This window comes from Mus pahari, chromosome 11, assembly GCF_900095145.1.
Source record: "Mus pahari chromosome 11, PAHARI_EIJ_v1.1, whole genome shotgun sequence".
NCBI classification, from domain to species: domain Eukaryota; kingdom Metazoa; phylum Chordata; class Mammalia; order Rodentia; family Muridae; genus Mus; species Mus pahari.
In genome coordinates this window covers 64,870,580-64,892,962 of record NC_034600.1, presented here as the reverse complement: position 1 = coordinate 64,892,962, position 22,383 = coordinate 64,870,580, and the positions used below count along the sequence as shown (strand labels likewise).

Genomic DNA, 22,383 nt, shown 5'->3' with positions numbered 1-22,383 from the left:
GCTAAAGAACACAACCAAACAAGTCAGGGCACTATAACACCTTCAGAGCACAGCTATACAACTACAGTAAGCTTTGGATATCTTAACAAAACCCAAGCACAAGAAAATGACCTTTAATCCAATCTTGTAAAGATGGTAGACAGCTTTAAAGAGGAAATGAATAAGTACCTTGAAGAAACACTGGAAAATATAATCAAACAGGTAGAGGCCGTTAAACAGGAAACAAATTAATCCCTTAAAGACATACAGGAAAATACAACTAAACAGATGAAGGAGATAAATAAAACTACCCAGTACTTGAAAATGGAAATAGAAGTAATAAAGGAAACACAAACTGAGGGAATTCTAAAGATGGAAATCTTAGGGAAGAAAACAGGACTAACAGACCCAAGCATCACTAGCAGCATAAAGAGATGGAAGGGAGAGCCTCAGGCATTGAAGAGAGCATAAAAGAAATTGATACCTAAGTCAAAGAAAAGGTTAAATGTAGAAAATTCCTGAAATAAGACATGCAGGAAATCTGAGAGATCATGAAAAGTCTTAACCTACAAATAGTAAGAATAGAAGAATTTGAAGAGTCCCAGTTTTGAGAAACAGAAAATAGTTAAAAAAAAAAAAATAGAAGAAAACTTTCCCAAACTAAAAAAGGAGATTCCTTAAACACTCAAGAAGCTTACAGAACAGAAAACAGACTGGACCCAAAGAGAAAATTTTCCTGCAACATAATAATGAAAACACTAAATCCACAGAAGGAAGAAAGAATATCAAAAGCTAAAAGGGAAAAAGGCCAGGTAACATACAAATGTAGACCTACACCCAATTTCTCAACAGAAACTCTGAAAGTTAGAAGGGCCTAGACAGATACTGAGCAACCTCTAAAACCAAAACAAACAAACAAACAAAAACCAAAAAACATGCCTAGACCTCAGTCCAGCTCTGTGTACATCATGGATAAAACTATTTCTTGACATTGTACTCACACTCTTGAGTGTGCAGTCTTGCTTGGCTTTGATTCCTCCTGCCGCATTAAGGCTAAGAAATCAGAGAAAGGGAATTTATATGTGCCCTGAGATGTATGTCTATATGCTGGTATGTAGATCCTCAGTGAACCATATCCTTGTCTGTTTTTCCAGCCCCAGTGAGAAGGAATTGTGGTTATTTGACTCTTGGGTAGAGAAAATGGTACACGTATACTGGTGTAGTTGTTGGATTCTAAAAACTGTGTTTGCATGCAGATGGATGACATGAAAACCACATGGTGTCTATTTCATAGGATGTAGTAGCCACAGAGTCTTAAAATAACTCTTGGCATCAGAATAGAAAACTGAGCTTGTGTCATCTAAGTAGCCTATGTTCTCAATGCAGGAATGGTGTATATTTACAAGTTCTAGTTATGTTCCCAGACAGTCATGGGACATTCTTATTGTTCTTCATTCTTGGGCAGGAAGGCAGGAGTGAGTGGGTGGGTAAGGGGAGTACCCTTATAGAGGTGGGGGGGTGGGATAGGGAGTTTCAGAGGAGAGATAAAAGGGGCTAATATTTGAAATGTAATTTTTAAAATATCCAATAAAAGAAATAAGAAAAAGAAAAACAAGTCAATGAATCCAAGAGCTAGTTCTTTGAGAAAATCAACAAGCTAACCAACCCTTCACCAAACTACAAGAGAGAGGGAGAGAGAGAGAGAGAGAGAGAGAGAGAGAGAGAGAGAGAGAGAGAATGCAAACTAAATCAGAAATGAAAAGGGAAACATAGGAACAGACAACAGGGAATTTATAAGAATCATCAGGCTTTACTTTAGAACCCTGTACTCTACAAATTAGAAAGTCAAATCAAAATGGATGGTTTTCTAGATAGATAGCACTTACCAAAGTAAAATCCAGATCCAGTCAACTATTTAAACAGTCAAATAGCATATAAGGAAATAGAAGCAGTCATTAAAACAAACATACAAACAAACAAACAAAAAGGCAAGGACTAGATGGTTTTAATGCTGAATTCTACTAGACCTTTAAAGAAGAGCTTATAGCAAAACTTCTCAAACTTTTCCATAAAATAGAAACAGAGGAAACACTTTCAAACTCATTCTATGAGGTCATAGTCATCCTGATACCTAAACCACACCAAGACTCAACAAAGAAATAAAATTTCAGACCAACTTCTCTTGTGAACCTTGATACAAAAATACTTGATAAAATCCTCACAAACAGAATATCAGAATACATCAAAAACATCACCCAACATGATCAAGTAGGCTTCTTCCCAGAGATGCATGGATAAGTCAATATACAAAAATTCATCAATATAAACCACTATATAAACCAACTGAAAGAAAACAATCACATTATCATCTCATTAGATGCTTAAAAATCATTTGACTAAATCCAACACCCCTTTTTTTTTCTTATAAGAAACAACATTCAGTTGGGGCTGGCTTACAAGTTTAGAGGTTCAGTCCGTTATCATCAAGATGGGAGCATGGCAGCAACTAGGCAGGCATGGCAAAGGCAGAACTGAGGGTTCTACATCTTCATCCAAAGGCTGCTAGTAGAAGACTCACTTCTAGGCAACTAGGATGAGGATCTTAAGCCCACACTCACAGTGACACACCTACTCCAACCAGGTCACACCTATTTGAAGAAGGCCACACTTCCAAACAGGGCCAACACCCTTTCATGTTAGAGAGATCCTTTAGAGAGTTCGGGGCTACAAGGCACGTGTTTAAACATCATAAAAGCAATATACAGCAAGCCAATGGCCAAGAACAAATTAATTGGAGAGAAACTTAAAATCAACTCTATTAAATCAGTGACAAGACATGACCACTCTTCCCATATCTATTTAATATAGGACTTGAAGTTCTAATTAGAGAAAAAAACAAATCTAAAGGAGACCACGGGAATTCAAATTGACGAGAAAGAAGTCAGAGTGTTGCTATTCTCAGGTGATATGTTAGTACATATAAGTGACCCCAAACATTTTACCAGAGAACTCCTACTGCTGATAAACATTTTCAGCAAAATGGACTGATACTAAATTAACTCAAAGAAATTAGTGGTCCTCTACATAACTGATGAATGGGTCAAGAAGTTAGGGAAACAACACATTTTACAACAGTCACAAATAATATAAAATAATATAAAATATCTTGGTTCAATTCTAACCAATCAAGTGAAAGACATGTATAACAAGAACTTTAAGTCTCTGAAGAAATAAATTGAGAAAGCTATCAGAAGATATATTTCCCATGATCATGGATCAGTAGGATTAATGTAGTGAAAATGGCCTTCTTATCAAAAGTAATCTACAGAGTCAATGCAATTCCCAACAAAATTCCAATATAATTCTTTATAGACCTTGGAAGAGAAAATTTCAACTTCACAGGAAAAAACAAACAAACAAACAAAACAAAGCAAAAACCCAGAATAGCTAAAATAGTCCTGACCAATAAGATAACTTCTGTAGGGATCACCATTTCTGATCTCAAGCTGATCTACAGAGGCATGATATTAAAAACAGAGAGGTTCATCAATGGAATTGAATCAAAGACACTGAAATAAACCCACACTCCTATAGGCACTTACTTTTTGACAAACAGTGCGAAACCATACAATGGAAAATAGAAAGCATTTTTAAGAAATGGTGCTGGTCTAACTGAAAGTCAGCTATGGAAGACTGAAAATAGATCGATATTTATCACCCTGCACAAAACTCAAGTCCATGTGTATCAGTGACCTCAATATGAAACCAAATACACTCAATTTAATAGAAGAGAAAGTGTGGAATAGCCTTGAACTCATTGGTATAGGAGGCAACTTCCTGAACAGAACAACAATGGCTAAGGCTCTAAGATCAACAGTTGATAAATGGGCCCTCATGAAACTATAAAGTTTCTGTAAGGCAAAGAACAGCCATTGGGACAAAACAGCAGCCTACAGATTGGGAATGTATCTTCAATAACCCTGCATCTGACAGAAGGCTAATATGCAAAAATTATAAAAAGATAAACAAGACAAACAAAAAACCCTAAATGTAAGAAATTAGACAACAACAATCTAAATAACCAAATTTATAGGGAAATACAAACAAAAATGATTCTAAGATTCCATCTTATACCTGACAGAATGACTAAGTTCAAAAAAATGGGCTCTGTCTTGGTTTCTGTTCCCTGTCTTTGGATCCCTGTCCCCCTTACTTGGACAGCCTGATTGGGCCCCAGTGGGAGAGAATGTGCCTAGACCAGCTGAAACTAGATGCCCCAGGGTGAGGTGGAACCCAAAGGATTCTTTCTTCTCTGAGAAGAAGAGGTGAGGACAGGGGAGAAATTTGTAAAGGAAAGGTGGGACTGGGGACAGAGGAAGGAGAGGGCTCTAATTGGGATGCAAACTGAATTTAAAAAACAAAATCAAACACAGCAAAAAAGGTAAGGACTAAAGTAGTTCTTACAATATGGAGAGAGTGACTCTAAACAAGAATCAACCACTGTTGCATCCAAACTGAATTTCTAGAGATTTTAATTAGGTGGCTCCATTCAGATTTGTTGTTTAGCTAACAACTTTTGACAGGCAATCAACAAACTCATGATGAAGCTTAGCAAGAGGATAACCTTGAATTTGTGAAGTCCCTGCTTTTGTCTCAAGTGCACTGAGAAGACAGGCATGCATCACCATATCTTGCTTAAGGGCTTTTGACATGTCAAGCAAGCACTGCACTAAATAAGCCACATTCCAGTTAGGAAGACAATTATTTTACTAAATTAAAGCGAATCAGGATGGGAAAAAGACATGGATGGTAGAAGGAGAGAGGGAGAGACATATATTCAGAGACAGACAAAAAGAGGGAGAAGGATTAGGGTAGGGAGAGGGAGAAGGAGAAAACACTTAGCTCTGAATGTACACAACCCATAGAAAAAGACAACCAGGGTCCTTGAATGTATTGATACTTGATTTATGGGGGGAAAAAAAAAACTTAAGCACTAAAGGGTTAATATAGTTCAATAAGGGTTACTGCTATTTAGTGATAAAATCTAGAGGCAAATTTACACTGTAATGTTAACAGAAGCTCTTTCTTTTATAGCCATAATAATTCTAATAAAATATTGGACAGTAATTCTTCTGAAGAAAAGTATTTTCAGAATATCTGATGCCAGATCAGACTACAAATGCACTGTTGCTCCTTCCCTCCTCTTAACAAATATATGCAAGTTTTTCATGTAAATCAAATAGAAGGGAGTGAGGATTGATACTTCCGTCGGATGTGTGAGGGCCTGGAATTACATTTGCATATGAAACAAAATATGTATAATAATGAAATATAAGAGTAACCAGATCTTATTACTTTTTTAAAGGCCATACAAGTAATTCTCACTTTTTGAAGTAGAAGACTAATACAGAATCAATAATCTCCAAGACCAATATCCAAATGACAAAATAGAAATTGCCATATACTGAAAACTAGAGGGGAAAACACTGAGACTCCAGTGATGGGAAATTTTACACAAAGGCAGACATTGCCATGATCTGTCAGGGATTGAAGCAGCCAGCACAGTGATGCCTCAGTGAGTAAGTCATCTCATTTTCCAGCTGCTCGGACCGAGGTGCTGTTTTATCTGATGGAGTTCCTTGAAGATTTTACCTGTGCTTCATTATGTTTGATGTGAGGTCTCACTTCACAACCCATGGCAGCTGAGGTAGTCTAGTATGTCCTTGAACACACAACCCTCCCGCCTTAAACTAGATTGCTGTTATTACAGATATACCACTTACTAAGCCCCATAAAAACACAAATTTTTACATATGCCCCCTTTAATGAACTCATTGGATTCTGGCCCACATATCCATCTCCTTTAAGCCTGACTGAAGAGTAGAACTTGTTTGTTGTTGTCTTCCTTATGAGTCTTCTTTTCAACTCAAAAGCTAAAACATTTGATGGGTCGTATAGGAGTTTTCCTACATGCATGAGTCGGCAACTGTATGGTTCCTTAATACACTACAAATTCCTGGGAATTTGCATGAGCTAAAAAATATCTGGCAATTTTGGACAGCATCTGTCATTCTGTAGAAAATTTATCTAAGTTTTATAAATATCCAGGTATGATTCAGAAGTCCTAAAGCAGGTAGAGGATGGAAAGAATATTTAGCTACTTTCCTTCCTGGGTCAGGGCAAATCTAGAGAATAAAGTACTTACATACGAAACATTAAAAGGAATAACCATGAGTAAACAGTAATGGTATTTTAACAGAGGATGGGTAATCTATTAGATAATCAAATGACATTTAAATCAGTTTCTCCAAGCCAAAAGATTCCTACACAATAATGCATGGATTCTATAACTCAGTACTGCTGACAGTATTTATATCACCTGTAGCCATATGGGTTTTTATGGGCATCTTATCACCTTGAAAATCATTTTGTTAAAAAAGAAAGAAAGAAAAAATGAAAGGAAACCATTTTGTTGTAAAAATATATAAATGAGCACGTGTACACTGGAATATGCAGTGATTCTACCATATAATCTGGATTTTATTACTGTACTTTTTTTTAGGGAAAGAAAAGGGAAAGAATAAGAATGAGAATGTCTCTTCTACCTGTGTATCTGTCCATCTAACCACATGAGGGAAGGAAGAATCCTAGAGTTTGACAGTACTAGATTGTACATCAAATGAATATTCTCTGATCTTTTAAAAGTAAAAATCACTTAGAAGTAAACATTTTAAAAACTGCAGTTTTTCTCTATAATCTAGTTAGTTTCACATGTCATTTTTAGAATCACTGATAGTCTACTGGTAATTAGGGAATAAACAGTCACTCAGAGAATGAAGTTGGACTTTGGCGCAGGTAGGTTTCAGTTTATATTATATTTAATTCAATTCTTTAGTTTCTTCTTAATAAATGTTTAATATTTCCTTTTTATGAAAAACAACAACTTGATTCATTAGAAACCTCAACATCTGTCTCACTTCAGTGAGTAACAGAATGATGTACAAAATAAATGTCTCTTCACTTAGTAACTTGCTAGGAGGTAGCTGATTTGCTTTATTTTTTTCTTCTGGAATCTTCTATTTAGAAAGCTTTTACATAGAAAAAAATGTTCAAATACTGAGTGATTATTAACATAAAACTTTAAATTCTAATCTTCCATGCAATACTTTGCAATCTTTTCTCTTCTATGTTTAAGCAGTGTTAAAAATGGGTTTGATTTTTTAAAATATGAAATGGTTTGTGCTGTTAAAATTTCAGCCTTTTGTTTATTTTTCAGTCACACCATAGTCTAAGACTCCCAGAAAAAAATGTTAAGTATCAGGCACAGTGAACCATGCTTGTTCATCTTTTTGACAGTAATAGAACATTTTATCTCTGTAATGCTTCTGTGGATTTATTCTATTCCTAGGAATACAAATCTATGAAGTGTTTCTTCTATTTTTAGCTTCCTAAGTCTTTATTCAAGAACAGACTGTGAAATTTAATCAACGGTTTTGTCATCTATTGAGAATAATACATAGAGCTGAAAAATGAATAGTTGTAACAATCTAAGACCTGCGCTAGATATGATTTTCTGGTAGATTATGTAGACTTTTCCATTTTCATAAATAAAGAGTGGCCAAAGATGCCAAGGACCCCTTCAGCTTTCTCTCAGAGTTGCAATAATTGTGTGTGTGTGTGCGTGCACCAATGTATAAGTGTTGCATGTAACTCTTTATGGCATGTGTGCCCCTGTCCGTGTAGTTGATAGTGCTTGTTCACATAGAGCTCCCAGGCTGATGCCACATATCTTGCTTATTACACTCCATCTTCATTTTTTGAGACAGGGTATCTCAGTGAAAGTAGAGCTCATTCATTTGGCCAAGCTGTTCAGCTAATAAGCAGTGGGATCTATATCTGTCTCCATAGCCCTCATTTTTAGAGGTATGGACACATGACACTGCTTCTGCATTTGATGTGGGTCCTGAGGATCTGAACCCAGGTCTTCATATCTGCACTGTGGGCATTTTACTGACTGAGGCATCTGCCTACCTGTATTCGCCATCCATTATTTATCATTCTAAAATGATGTGGGTGGTAACCAATAACACTACTATTTTTTTTTGCCTTTTTCCATTTATTTACTTATTCATTCATTCATTCATTCATTCACCTTATATCCTGATTATACCCCCCCTCCCAGTCCTCCTTTCCATGGCCCCTCCTCTAACCCTTCTCCTCTACCTCTGAGCACTAGAAGGCCCTCCACATCTGGCACCCAATCACCTTGGCACCTCAAATCACTACAGGACTAGGAACATCCCTTGATACCAAAAAAGGCAGTTCAGTTAGTGGAACAGGATCCACAGACAGGCAACAGATTCAGGGTAAGCCCCCACTCCAGTTGTTGGGGAAATAACATGAAGACCAAGCTGCACATCTGCTACACATGTTGGGGACTTAGATAGAGCACTTGCATGATATTTGGTTAGTGGTTTAGTCTCTGGGAGACCCCAATGGTCCAGGTTTCTTGACTCGTTGGTCTTACTGTGGAGTCCCTATTCCCTCCTCTGGGTTCCTCAATCCTTGCTTCAACTCTTCCACAAGACTCCCTGAGCTCCATCTAACATTTGGTTGTGGGTCTCTGCATTTGTTTTGATCAGCTGCTGTCTTGAGCTCCTCAGAGGCAGTTATGCTAGGCTCCTGTCTGTGAATCCACAACGACAGATATAAACACAGTCTAAGGCACTAAGGTAGTGGAAGGAGGAAGGCCAGTCAGCCATGTGTCCCCAATGATCCTCTGAGGACAGATGGACACATTCCCCCCAAAATTGGGGGGGGTGCTAATGTATTCATTTATGTCCCTCTCATACAGGGTACCTGTGTATCCTAGCCAGAAGTCACAAATATAACTGCCAGCAGTGGCCTCCCATGCTATATCATTGTGACAAGGCTTTGACTAACAATGAGGCATCAAAACAGTGTGTCATGGTAGTAGTTGTTTCTTCCATCCACGCATATACTTCCATGCATACATGATTTACTGGACCATTCATCAAACTTGAGTTCATAGTAGTCTCTAAGGAACCCAGGTACATAGAGAAGTAAGCTCCAAGAGTGCCCTGACACGGAACACCATGTAGACATGGCTGGAATCCATATTCATACATTTTCAACTCTCAGTTCTCAACTGAATATGCTTGATGACAGACATACATGCATCTTCCTACATTTTTATTGTTGTTTTGGTGTTTTTTGTTTGTTTGTTTTGTTGTGTTTTGTTTGTCTTTTTGAGACAGGGTTTCTTTGTATAACTCTAGCTGTCCTGGAACGCACTCTGTAGACCAGGCTGGCCTCGAACGGAAATCTGCCTGCCCTTGCCTCCCAAGTGCTGGGATTAAAGGCGTGCGCCACCACAGCCCAGCTGTATCTTCCTATCTTATAGAAGCATTCATTCTATAATAGCTTCATTCTTACAGGGATCAGGAACACATTTATCCACTTCCAGGTCATAATGCCTGTCTTGTGATCCAGGCACACAAAAGCAGTAGTGGCCATGGATTTCTTGTTGGAATATAGCCCTGTTGCGGCAAGGACTGGAAGCACACTCATTATCATCTGTTCTCACAGAACCTTCCAGCACACACAGCAGGGAAGATACAAACAAGGTGATCGGCATCTTTATAGCAGGTGCTCCCATGTTAGCAGATGTTCTCTCCTCAGAAATTAGCGACAATTTCAAAAGTCAGCCCTCTGTACCAAAGAGGATACTTGGAGCCTGTGCCCTGGACTATCAACCACCCAACCCTGCCTGCCCATGGGGTTGGAGGTGAGGTGGCATGGAGTCAACAACACAGACTCTGGGAGCAGGTGAGAAATACCACAGCAAGCTCATCTGAACACTGCTGCAAGCTCCTTTTAATAACTCTACCTATGCCTCATGGGTCCCAAGAAAGCATCTCTTCCAAACAGCAGTTCCTGATTGACTGGAATTGCCTGCACCAGCAATTCTTGATCTCTCTGGCAGTCCTCAATTAGCTCCTCCTGAAGGAGATGGTTTTGTGGCTGCTCACCCCTGGGGTTTACATAGAGCTGGCCTCTCCATTCCTGCTACAGACACTGGCACAGGAAGCCCCTTCCTCCTCGGGTATTCACTGAAGTGGCAATTTCTGGACAGTATCAGAAGAAGCAAGGGTATTTTCAGTCTTTGTCCAAATTACTGGTTGTGTCTAAGCAACAATTGTTGTTTTGCGGAAAACCTTTGTGCATAGAATTGTTTTGGAAAGAATTTAAGAGACACTTGGTATTGTTCTTATTTAAAGACAACTGGCACTGCAGGACTAGGCACAGCCTCTCCCAATGAGGCTGGTCAAGACAGCCCAGTTAGGGGAGCAGGATCTACAGGCAGGCCACAGAATCGTGGTAAGTCCACATTCTAGTTGTTGGGGAACCTGTATGAAAACTAAAGTGCACATCTGCTACACAAGTGTGGGAAGGTTTAGTGCTCGCTCTTTGGTTGGTGGTTCAGTCTATGGGAGTCCCCAAATTCCAGGTTTGTTAACTGTGTTGATCTTGTGGAATCCCTAAATCCTCCAGGTTCTTAGTCCTTCCCCAAAGTCTTACACAGGGCTTCCCAAGCTCAGTCTAAAGTATGGCTGTGGGTCTCTGCATCTGTTTTGATCAACTGCTGGGTGGAGCCTCCCAGAGAGCAGTTATGTTAGGCTCCTGTCTGCAAGCATAGTAGAGAATCATTAACGGTGTTAATGATTGGCTCTTGCCCATGGGATGGATCTTATGTTGAGCCAGTCATTGGCTGGCCATTTCCTCTGCTGCTGTGGCACCTTTGTGCCTGAACTTCTTATACACAAGACAAATTTTGGGTAGAAGATTTTGTGGGTGGGTTGGTGTCTTTATTCCTTAACAGAGAATCCTACCTGGCTATAGGAGGTGGTCACTTCAGGTTTTATATCCCCCACCATGAGGAATCTCAGCTAGAGTCACCTTCATAGACTGTCTCCCCAGTTCCAGGTCTCAGACACATCCTGGAGATAGTTCCCCTCCTGGCTTCCCCCTCCTCTGCCAATTTCCCTTCCTCTCCTGGCCATCTTTCCTTAATTCTACCTACATCCAATCCCTCCCCCTTGCCTCTTTCTTTCCCCCTCCCCACCAAGTTCCCTATCGTCAAATACTTTTTTTAAGTTTCTGTAATGAAATTTTGAAGTATTCAGAACTCTTGATAACTTTCAGTAAATTTTAATTAGTTAAATGTTCTTCAAATAATTATAGAGGAAATTTAATCTGGCAACATGGCTCCTCAAATCACGTCCAAGGTATGTGTGATATGGATGAAATACAGACACACGAAACACCTTTATTTTCCTCTGGCTGGGCTACAGACATGCCCTTAATACCCACCTTTAATGCCAAACAATGATGTTGAATTTAGGGATAGATAGTGACAAATCAGAGAAAGATTTGACGAAATGAGTCAGAGATAGGCTATGCCATCTATGCTATCTCTCATGGCAGCAGCACAGTCAAGACAAAGTATTTAAGAGCAGCACAGGGAGTGAGAAAAAAGATAGGAGTCAGTGAAGAGAGTGCAGCACAGTGGTGTTGAGATAACTGTCCCCTCACTCAGTTCAGTACAGGTCAGTAGAGGCAGTTGAACCCAGTGAATATGAAGGAGCCAGAAGATTAGCACTAAATACCAGAGGTATTTTGAGGCCAAGCAGAGCAATTCGGTTAGAATATGAGAGAAGCCAGATTGAATCAGTTAGCCTGGAAAGGAGTTTCAGCCAGAACAGCAGTGAACTAGTCAGCCAGAGTTCAGAGTTCAAAGAGAGGGTGAGCTTATTTAGCAGTAAGCCTGCAAAGCAACAATTATATCAGACCAATAAAAGTTTCATTTAAAATAATGAAAATTATACTCCAAGATACTGTAATAGGTATGTATATATATAAATCTATAAAATCCAGTAAGTATATTTAGAAATATATGCATGGACTAGATTTGAACATTCCACATTTACACTACTACCAAATATATCAAATTTTATCATATTTCTAAGATTTTCAAAGGCACATTTTTAGTTTTATGATCTACTTTGATATTTTTGTGATTCTTTTATTTGGGTAGTTTCTTACATTAATAATAAATGTTAATATACAATGCAACTACTACACTATAATTATTTTCTAATTTTTTATTTCATTTTTATTTTCTAAACTTTATAACAGGAAATATTCATAACAATTAAATAATTTATGGAACACATAAACACATTTTGTAAATACATTAGAATATAGGGTGTTCAACATTAAACTTATTAACCTTTTAGAATTTGATTAATCTATAATCATAAATGAATAAATACATTTCAAATTACACTGCTTTATATAGAACACATTAGTTATTAAGATTATTATGCATAATTGAATTGCCTATCTTTCATTCCATTTGTGCTTGCTTACTTCTATTACACAGTATTAAAAACTTTTCAATGATTTTTTATATACCAATATACCTGCATCAGTAGAAACACTTCTAATAAATTCATAAAATGATATATTATACATTGTTATAATACATTGCATTAATATTGATGTTACCAGACTTGATGATGAATATTTGCAATGAAAATGCTCTAAAAATTTTTATTAATCAAAAACATTTCTGCATACTGCCACAAAACCATGATTTTATGTCATTCTAAAATAATAGTGGAAAAAGCAAAACTTATTTTGAGATGAAGAGATTAGAGAAAATGTAATAATAATAAAGTGGAAGACTCAGAAGATGATAAATTAAAAGACTAAGTTCTTCATATAACAGGAGAAAAAGATCAAAGCATTTGAGGGCCTTTTAGCAAATAAAAGTGATAAATCAAAGCTTAAAGTACAGGAATAATAATGTCAGCCAGGTTAAAAGAGAATTCATGTTGAGATAGGTAAAAAGGAAAAACACTGTTATTCAAAGTACAGTTGATATAGAAAAAACTTTAATGCTTTATAGATTTTTTTTAAACTAGAAAATATATGAATAAATCAGGAGAATATATTTGAAACACTATTTCTCATCTAATCATAAAGTAGAAATATCCTTTTGTTTGAAATGTTCTTTCCTTGCTATAGCAAGATATTAAAAGAACCTAAAAGCAAAAAAAAAAAAAAAATTTAAGGGATTATGGTAATGACATTTGAAATAGCATAAAGAAAATGACAGGATTATGAATAAAGCCTGTCATAAACTGTACTTGGAATTCTGTATTTTATTTGATGTGCTAGTTTTGTGATAGCAAAGAGTACTTTAATAGTACTATTTGGGGACTTCACTTGATTGGAATTGTTATAGAGAGTGTTGACAGATTCTACTGTTGAGTGCTTATTCCTTCTTTTTTTAATTTATTTCTCTATTTTGGTTTATTTATGCATGAAATTTTACTTCAGATCTAGTCTTTAGATGTTAACAAAGCTTCTCTCATTCACATTATAGTAATCTCGAATGTTTATAATTAAAATCAAATGATATATAAAACACTAAAGAATCATCCAGTTAGACTATGTCCATTTTTCCTTAGTGAAAATAGAATAGCATCTTAAATTGAATCAGCTTTTTGCTTTGCACGTGAATGAATTATACTGATCAATATGATTATATATGAATATATGTGAATGAGAATTCATAACTTTTTTCTTGGCTAATCTCTATTTTTGCAATGATTTTAAACCCATTCAGAATATTATATGTATGTATATGTATATATATATATATATATATATATATATATATATATATATATAAATCATATATATGCCAGTAGTATTTATAAGTGAGCTTTCTATATAACTGTAATTGTTAATTTCCATTAACATAAATATCAAAAGACTTCCCATCTTTTATAAGGAGAATCAGTCTGTAATAGATTTTGTTCTTTTTAAAAAAACAATAACTTTTTATTTTTTTAAAGATCAATCCTTGAAAATATTGTAAATCAGTAACTAAGCAAAAACTGCATGAAGTATATATATATATATATATATATATATATATATATATATATATGAGTGTACAAATAGATTTTGATCCTTAATTCAAATAAAATAAAGAAATAAAAGAGTACTTATTAAGAGTAACTCTGCTTGTGAGTGTTAGTTACACTGTGCCCTTATAAGATTTGTGTCCATTTAGAGTAGCCATTTTCGTAACCCCAATGAATGAACAAGTAGATAAGGAGCCAACACAGCAAGCACATGAGAAACAGCAGGTAGAGTGAGTGATCAATGTGACAACCCAACCCATCCAGTGCTGCCCAAGACAGTTGGCAGGCTGACCATCATTTCATTGAAACAGGGACCTGTAATTGATATTAAGTAGTACTAAGTGTACATGTGTAAGAGTAGAGAATTGAATATAGATAACTCACCCAGAAACAACCCCATTAAAAATGCAAAAATATCAATATGAAACAAAACTTAAGAATTGTTGGAGACAAGGGGAGGGGGAATGGGATAAGGATCTGTGGGAGGGTGGACTGTGAGGAGTAATTACTGGACCTATAAAAAAATAAAAGTAATAATAATTAAAAAAAGAACAACTATGGTTAAAATTATAAGCTAGTAGGCTATGAAGAGATACAAAAAAGCATACTTTTGTGTGTGAAGAAAGAAATCCTTTGAGATCTTTGTCTTTTGTTGTTATTTTTAGTTTCTTTTGCTTTGTTAGTGCATTTTAATAGTCCTTTATTTCATCAGAAATTATTTCCTGCTGATTTAGTGTAGCATATTTATATGTTCTTTTAAGTACAATTTTTCTTTAGGATATTTTCAGGAAGTCAGATTGTATGCCTCTGTTTCCAACATTCATATTCTTAGTAATTATCTTCCCCAAATCCCTTTTTGTTTAAGGATTTTTTTTTTCAGTTTTGAAACTTTCTCACATTTTTGCCTGTTATTTTCAAATATTTGATTAATTTAGACCACATTTTCACATTCATAAAATATGTTCAAGATATTTTCAATAGTTTTATGTGTTGATACCTCTACCCATGTCAAATCACTTCCTTTCTACAGTTTATTTCTATTTTGTTTATTAGATTCCTGGGTGTGGTAACAAAGTCAAGCTAACTTGGTTTTCCCCATATGGGAGTTGTATTCTATATCTGCAAGGTTTCTATGACATGGCTCTTTTTTCTTTAACAATAGAATACATGATAAAAAAAAGATCTGTAGAACTATGCTTATATAAGATGATCATTCATCTCAATGTGTTTTTTTCTAGAGATAAATCCTATAACTTTTATATCAGCCAATCAGAATTGAATGATTATGGTTTTTTTTCATTACTAATTCTTTTCCTAATTTCAACTCACTGGCACTAAACTAAAAGCATTCCCATTCCTAACATTTGGAAATTCTTAATCATATCTCTAAGAAAATACATCTTTGTGAGTCTCTCCCCTCTGAGGTTTCTGGGACTTCCTAGAGATTCACCCTAGCACCTACACCCAGCAGCTGCATATTTCCATTCATGTTCCTGGTCTTCTGGACCTCTCTTCTGTCTCTCCCCACACCTAATTGTGTCCATCTATTCCCTTCCCCTTCTCCTCTCCCACCAGGTCCCTCTTTCCTTCTGACTTTCATGACTATTTTGTCCCCTCACCCCAATCTAAAAATCCAGACATCATTAATTGGGTCTTCCTTCCAGTAGCCAGACAGGAACCTCGAGAGTGATGGAATAAAAAAAACAAAAAACAAAAAACAAAACAAAACAAAACAAAAAAAAAAACTACCTACAAACTTTCGACCCCAAATTGATTCTGTCTCAAAGAAATGCAGAGATTGAAGGAATGGTCAACCAGTGACCAGCCCAAATTGGGATCCATCCCACGAGTTGGAACTAATCCATGACACTATTACTGATGCAATGTTGTGCTTGCAGACAGGAGCCTAGCATGGCTGTCCTGTGAAAGGCTCTACCAAGCAGCTGACTGAGACAGATGCAGGTACTCAAGGACAAGCATTGTACTGAGCTCAGGGACCCATAAGAAAGAGTGAGATGCAAGATGGAAGGAACTGAAAGGGATAGCAACCTCATAGGAAGACCAAAAGTATCAGCTATCAGGGACCCTAGGGAGCTCCCAGAGACTAAGCGACCAAAGACTATACTCAAGCTTGTTCAAGTCCCCTCACACACATGTAGCCAAGGGCTGTCTTTTCTGGGAGGAGGCACCTAAACTATAGAGACTTGATGGCCCAGGGTAGGGGGATATTGAAGAGGGGCACCCTCTGAAAAGTGATGCAGAGGGGAAACGGAGACCTTGTAAGTTGGGACCAGGAGAGAAAGACCACACTTGGGTTATAAATAGATAATTTTTTAAGAAAAAGATGAAAAATGTACAGTTTGCATTTAGCACATGAAAAAAATAGAAAAAGTGAAAATACATCTTAAGTATTACAAAGTTCTTTTATGGAGTCTGAATTTCTTAAGGATGGTTTTCATGTGAATTAAATATCACCAACTTTAATGTATAAAAATATTTAATGATGTAACATCTCTCTCATTAGTAACATCTCTGTGGAATTATTTTGTTTTGTACTCTTTCACTTCTATACTGTCACTCCAGAGAGAGAGAGAGAGAGAGAGAGAGAGAGAGAGAGAGAGAGAGAGAGATTACTCAATTTCTGCATCTTTTCTCCTAACCATATTGTGAAACCAGATAATAGGGATTCTCACATCAGTGGAAGATGGCGTCAGCTGTAGCTAACGAGTAGGTATAGGCATCAGTAATTGCAAAGGTCAGCCAGAAAAAACAAAATGCAACAGCTTTTACTTTGGTACTTATCTTTGAGCTTCCAATGGAAAGTAATATTAATACCAGAGTAAGACTTTCATTTCTCAGCTAATCTTTCCAAGAAATAGTCTTTTAGACCCAGATAGAGGTGTGTCTCTTAGTCGACTCCATGATGAATTAAAATTAAAACTAAGAAGTTTCATATTGTGTTCAGGTTAGACTCATCAATTTGATACAAACTAGAGTCATTAAAGATGAATCCTCAGATGAAAAAAAATGCTTCCATGATGTTGACTTGGAAGTAAGTCTTTAATGCATGATCTTGATCAACAATGGTATGTGAGGGTCAAGCTCACTGTAGCTCGTCCTTGGTGTTACAGAAAGCTGAGCAAATCATGAGAAACACACAGGAAACATTTTTCCTACTTGGAATCTAATTCAGTTCCTGTCTCCAGGCTCCTGCCTCAAATTCCCGCCTGACTTTCCCCAGTGAAGGACTTTAATCTGGTAAGTAGCAGAAACCCTATCCTCCCCAATTTGCTTTTGGTCAGGGTGTTTCATCCCAGCAAGAGAAAGATATTTAGGACATGTGGAGATCAGGTGGAAGAAGGGAAATGTAAGAGGGAAGGAAAATGGTTAACCAAAATTAAGCATCTACAAAAATGCCATATAAAAACATGCTATTTTAAAAGCAAAGTAAAAATTTTATGTATAAATATATATAATTGGTCTGTCCAAGGAGCCTCAGCTTATTAAATAAAGACCTTAGGCCTAGTCTGTAAGTAGTCAGTAAGAGAAGACTCTAATACTCCCAGATTAATACAGGTCCTTTGCCACTGATCTTTGTTAGCTAGCATTTCCAGATGCTCAAACTATATTTGCCACAAGGGGTTTTGTCTAGTCATATTGTATTTTTTAGGCTATGTTTGGTGGATGTCTTAGTTTGGGTTCCATTGCTGTGAAAAGACACCATGACCAAAGCAACTCTTATGAAGGACAACATTTAATTAGGGCTTCCTTACAGGTCCTGAGGTTCAGTTCACTATCATCATGGTGAGATCCATGGCAGTGTTCAGGTAGGCATGGTGCTGTAGGAGCTCAGAGTTCTTCATTTTGATTAGAAGGAATCAAGGGGAAGGCTCTCAAAGCCCCCTTCAAAGTGACACACTTCCTCCAGTAAGACCACACCTACTCCAACAAGATCACTACTCATAATAGTACCGTTCCCTGACCCAAACCTTCAAACTACCACATTGCACTCCCCGCCCCCCCCCATAGACTTGTTCAAACACGTGCATCTATCGGAGCCATACCTAGCCATAGCATAATGCAAAATGAATTTATTCAAAAGTCCCATGGTCTATAACATTCTTAACAATATTAAAAATCCAAAGTTCAAAGTCTCTTCTGACATTCATCATTTAACTATAATCCCCTCTAATATCAAAATCAAAAGGCAGGTCACAAACCTCTAACATCACATGCCTTACTACAACAAACTTCTTTCTTCTGGGCTAGTGGTCCATGACTGGACCACTTGACTACTACTACTCAAGATCTGGATTCTTCATTTCTATACTATACTTCATTCCCATTTAAAAGTCCTAATGAAAACAATTACCAAGTAATAATAAACCTAACACGATATAACTATTCCTTGTTCAATGGAAAATGCATTGAAAATAAGCTTAGCTGGGTGGAATCTTTCCCCAAATCTCCAGTCCCTTAATAAGGTTTATCTTCTTGAATACAGTATGAAGCTTCATTGTACTTCCTAGTGACCTTGTATTACTTGAACCACACATTTTGTGCTTTTCCATTCTAGACTTGCTATGCTTGATTAAAATGTTCTTTATGAGAGGAAATCAAAAGACAAAATCTATGCTAGGTTATTTTGAGACCTCCTTTTTCAAAGCAATTAATCTGAGTCTCTTTACCTTAGCCTCAGGCTGACTCTTCAGAGAAAAAAAAGCAGCCAAATTCTTTACCAAAATATTAAAAAAACAGTCTTTAGGCCACTTATTAAAATTCTTCTCCCCTGAAAATTCTGAAGCTAGGCTTCCACAGTTCAAATCACCCTTAGCACCAGTGTCTTCCTTATTCCTCCTAGGATGCTCCATTAAGCCCTACTGAAACATTCTATTCCTCTCCAAATCCAAAGTCCCAAGTCCACATTTTTCCAAACAAAAACATGGTCATGCCTATCACAGAAAGACCCAAGTCCCTGGTACCAATCTTTGCCATAGTTTGAGTTTTCACTGCTGTGAAGGGACACCATGACCAATGCAACTCTTACAAAGGACAAAAGTTAATTGTGGCTGGCAAATAGTTTCTGAGGCTCGATCCATTATCATAATGACAGGAAGCATGGTAGTATCCAGGCATAGCACTGGAGACTGCGAGTTTTACATCTTCATTGGAAGGTAGCCAGGAGAGAATTGTCAGGTTGCAAGGAGGAGAGTGTCAAAGCCCACCCTCACAGTGACACAGTTCCTCCAAAAAGGCCACACCTACTCCAATAAGGCCAAACATCCTATTAGTGCCACTCCCTGGACCAAGTCTATTCAAATGACCATAGTGGATATCTCTGGAAAGTCTTCAGTCTTTTTTTTTTTTTTCTATGATTTTGTTGTTGATCTTTTCTAGGCCGATAATCTGGAAATCATTTCCTTCATGTAGTCTATTTTTCTTACATTTGGCCTTTTCCTAGTGTCCCAAATTTCCTGGATGTTTTGTGCTAGAAATTTTAGACTTAACATTTCCTTTAACTAATATATCAAGTTCTTTTATTCTATGCTTGAGACTCTCTCTTCCATCTCTTGTATTTGGTTGTTGATGCTTACATCTATGTTTCTTGTTCTGTTTCCTAGGTTTTCTATCCCAAGGGTTGCTTTCATTTATGTTTTCTTTATTGCTTCTATTTCTATTTTCAATTCTTGGACAGTTTTATTCATGTCCTTCATCTGTTTGATTGTATTTAGTTGTATTTCTTTATATCTATTCATTTCTCCTTTAAAGACCTTCACCTGTTTGCTTGTATTTTCTTACATTACATTTCTTTAATGGATTTATTTACTTCTTCTTTACAGGTCTCTATCAGCTATATAAAGTGAGATTCAAGGACATTGCCTTGCTTTCTGAGTGTGTTAGGATATCCAGAGCTTTCTGTAGTAGGAGAACTTGTTTCTGACAGTGACACATTGCCCTTGTTTTTTTGATTGAGTTCTTGGATTATACTTTAGTCATCTGGTTGCCTCTGGTGTTGGTTGGCCTGATAGTCCCTGGTAGTAGCAGGCCTCTGGCACTCCAGGCAGAGTTGGTAGTCCCTAATGACTCCAGGTCTCTGGTTGTCTTGGGAGACAGCAGACCTCCTAGGAGGCAGACTGAGCTATAGCTCAAGGAGTCCTCTTTCTTTCTTTCTTTCTTTCTTTCTTTCTTTCTTTCTTTCTTTCTTTATTTATTTATTTATTTATTTCTTTGTTTCTTTCTTTCTTTTAAGGGAAATGGAAGTAGAATGGATATGAGCAGATAGATGAGGTTGGAGACAGACAGAGACAAGTGGAGGGAGAGGAAACTACAGGCTACATTCTGGGTGTAATGAATGAAAAGAATAAAGGAATAAATAAAATACAAATTATGATTTCAGGAAATATAGAAATCAATGTAGACCTTTGCTGGAAGCTTCCTCCATGGGGGCAAGATTTGCTAGTACCAGGAGAGCTATACAGGTTGCTGGGGAAGAAAACTTACCAGTCACAACTCTTATCCAGCTATGGAGTCAGTGGGTTTGATACTGGCCACTAGGCAAGATATTCCCATTGCTTCAGTATTGCCATGATTGTTATGGGGGAGCCTACTATATCTGATAAGGTCCGTGGCCTACTTCACAGAAGGAAATTTAGGACAGTTACTGCAAACCAGGTTAAAGAAAATGATAGAGGGGGTTGATAGTTATTGGGGGATGAAATCTATTATGCTTGTTTTGCTAATCTGATATGTTGTCAAAATGCCTTCTAGAACTGACCTTTATTCACATAGATTAGTACTGTTTTCATTTGGTGAGAGAATCTGCTTTTTGCATTATTTATGATAGTTAACTCAGAAATGCATAGTTAGTCAAAGTATGGAGAATATATGACTGTACAATGACTAGTCCAATACTGGATATTAATATCATCTCCTTTCATGTCAAGACTTGAGAAAAAAAGCATGGGAGAGAGGTTAGATAGAATGTAAGACCCAAAGACTGGGGAGGGAGATCATAAAATATTATCTTCTGAGAATAACAAGACCATTGCACTTGTGAACTGGTTACTTGTACAAAATACAAACAAACTTTAATAGATCAAGAGGAATTCTCCTTAAAGAACTATTGGCAGTTAAAGCTTCTTGAAGGAGGGAAAGGAATATTTCTCAGTGGTATAGTGACTGCTAAATTGTCCAAGCTTCAATAAATAATCCCCCATTATGACTGTGTAGACGATCATAAATAAATTCAATAAACTAAGAATATATGAAAAATACATGAACACCAAGGTAGGACTCATTGGAAGAAAAGATATATTTCAGTAAGATTTATAGAAGACATAAGGAGAATAATGGGAGGAAATATAAACAAAATATGTTATATACATGTATGCAATCTCCAAAGAATACATATTTTAAAATATTGTAAATGAAAGTCTATCCGGCAAATGTACACACTTTTTGGGTCTTGAGAAGCCAAATATACTACCTTTTTGAAAAGACCTTACCATTAAACCCACTGGTAGTGCACACCTTGAAAAAAAATCCATTTATTTATTTATTTATTTATTTATTTATTTATTTATTTAAAGAAGAGAGAGATGAGATTTTAGGGAGTTGCTACAGCAGTCAAACTAGAACGTGCATCCACAGACTTTTTGATACTCTTACCAAAGCCATCTAGAAACAAAGCTCTGTCTGTGACAGATGTTGGATACTAGATCAGCAGGATTTGATGCTTTACTAGGTGTTTGTAAGCAAAGACAGGGGGAAGTGACACAAACAGTCCCTTTTATAAAGATGGTGATCACTAGAGTGAACCTATTTTAGGAGGAAGAACTCAACAGTTTCCTACTGGAATGTCAGATAAGAAAAGCTCATCATGCCGAGCAATAGCAATGAATAGTGGAAGAGAGAAGCCTGAAGTTCAAGGAGTGCATAGCAGACATGGATAATCAGATGTCATCAAATGTCACTACAGCCACAAATGGAAAACCACCTCACTGTGTAAAACATAGGATATGAAAACATGGATATAGGAATTTAAATCCCCCAAATTTACCCCAAACTAGCAACAGTATCCACCTGTAATCCCAGGGCTCCTACAGTGATTCTTCTGGAGGCAGAAACAGCAAAGTCCCAAGGAGCTCCCAGGTCTGCTACCTTCAGACAACTCGGAGAAAACCAGTGAGACCCTGCCTAATAACAAGGTAAAAGGCAAGACCTGTGTTTGTCCTCTGACTTCTATAGACCCTTTGTGGTATATACATCTCTGTACTAGTGCACATGAACATATACTCAAACACACAGTTGACCTTGTGCTTGTACATGCACGGGGGAGAGAGAGAGAGAGAGAGAGAGAGAGAGAGAGAGAGAGAGAGAGAGA

General features: G+C 37.0%; 1 long non-coding RNA gene across 1 annotated transcript in view; it reads right to left on the bottom strand.

Moving 5' to 3' along the window:
• Nucleotides 1-11,198: 11,198 nt before the first annotated feature.
• The window catches only part of LOC110328765, an 18,926-nt gene continuing 7,741 nt past the window's right edge, over nucleotides 11,199-22,383 (bottom strand). Inside the window, exon 3 of the long non-coding RNA XR_002380884.1 lies at nucleotides 11,199-11,827. This is a non-coding gene — a long non-coding RNA (uncharacterized LOC110328765). The remainder of the gene's footprint in view (nucleotides 11,828-22,383) is intronic.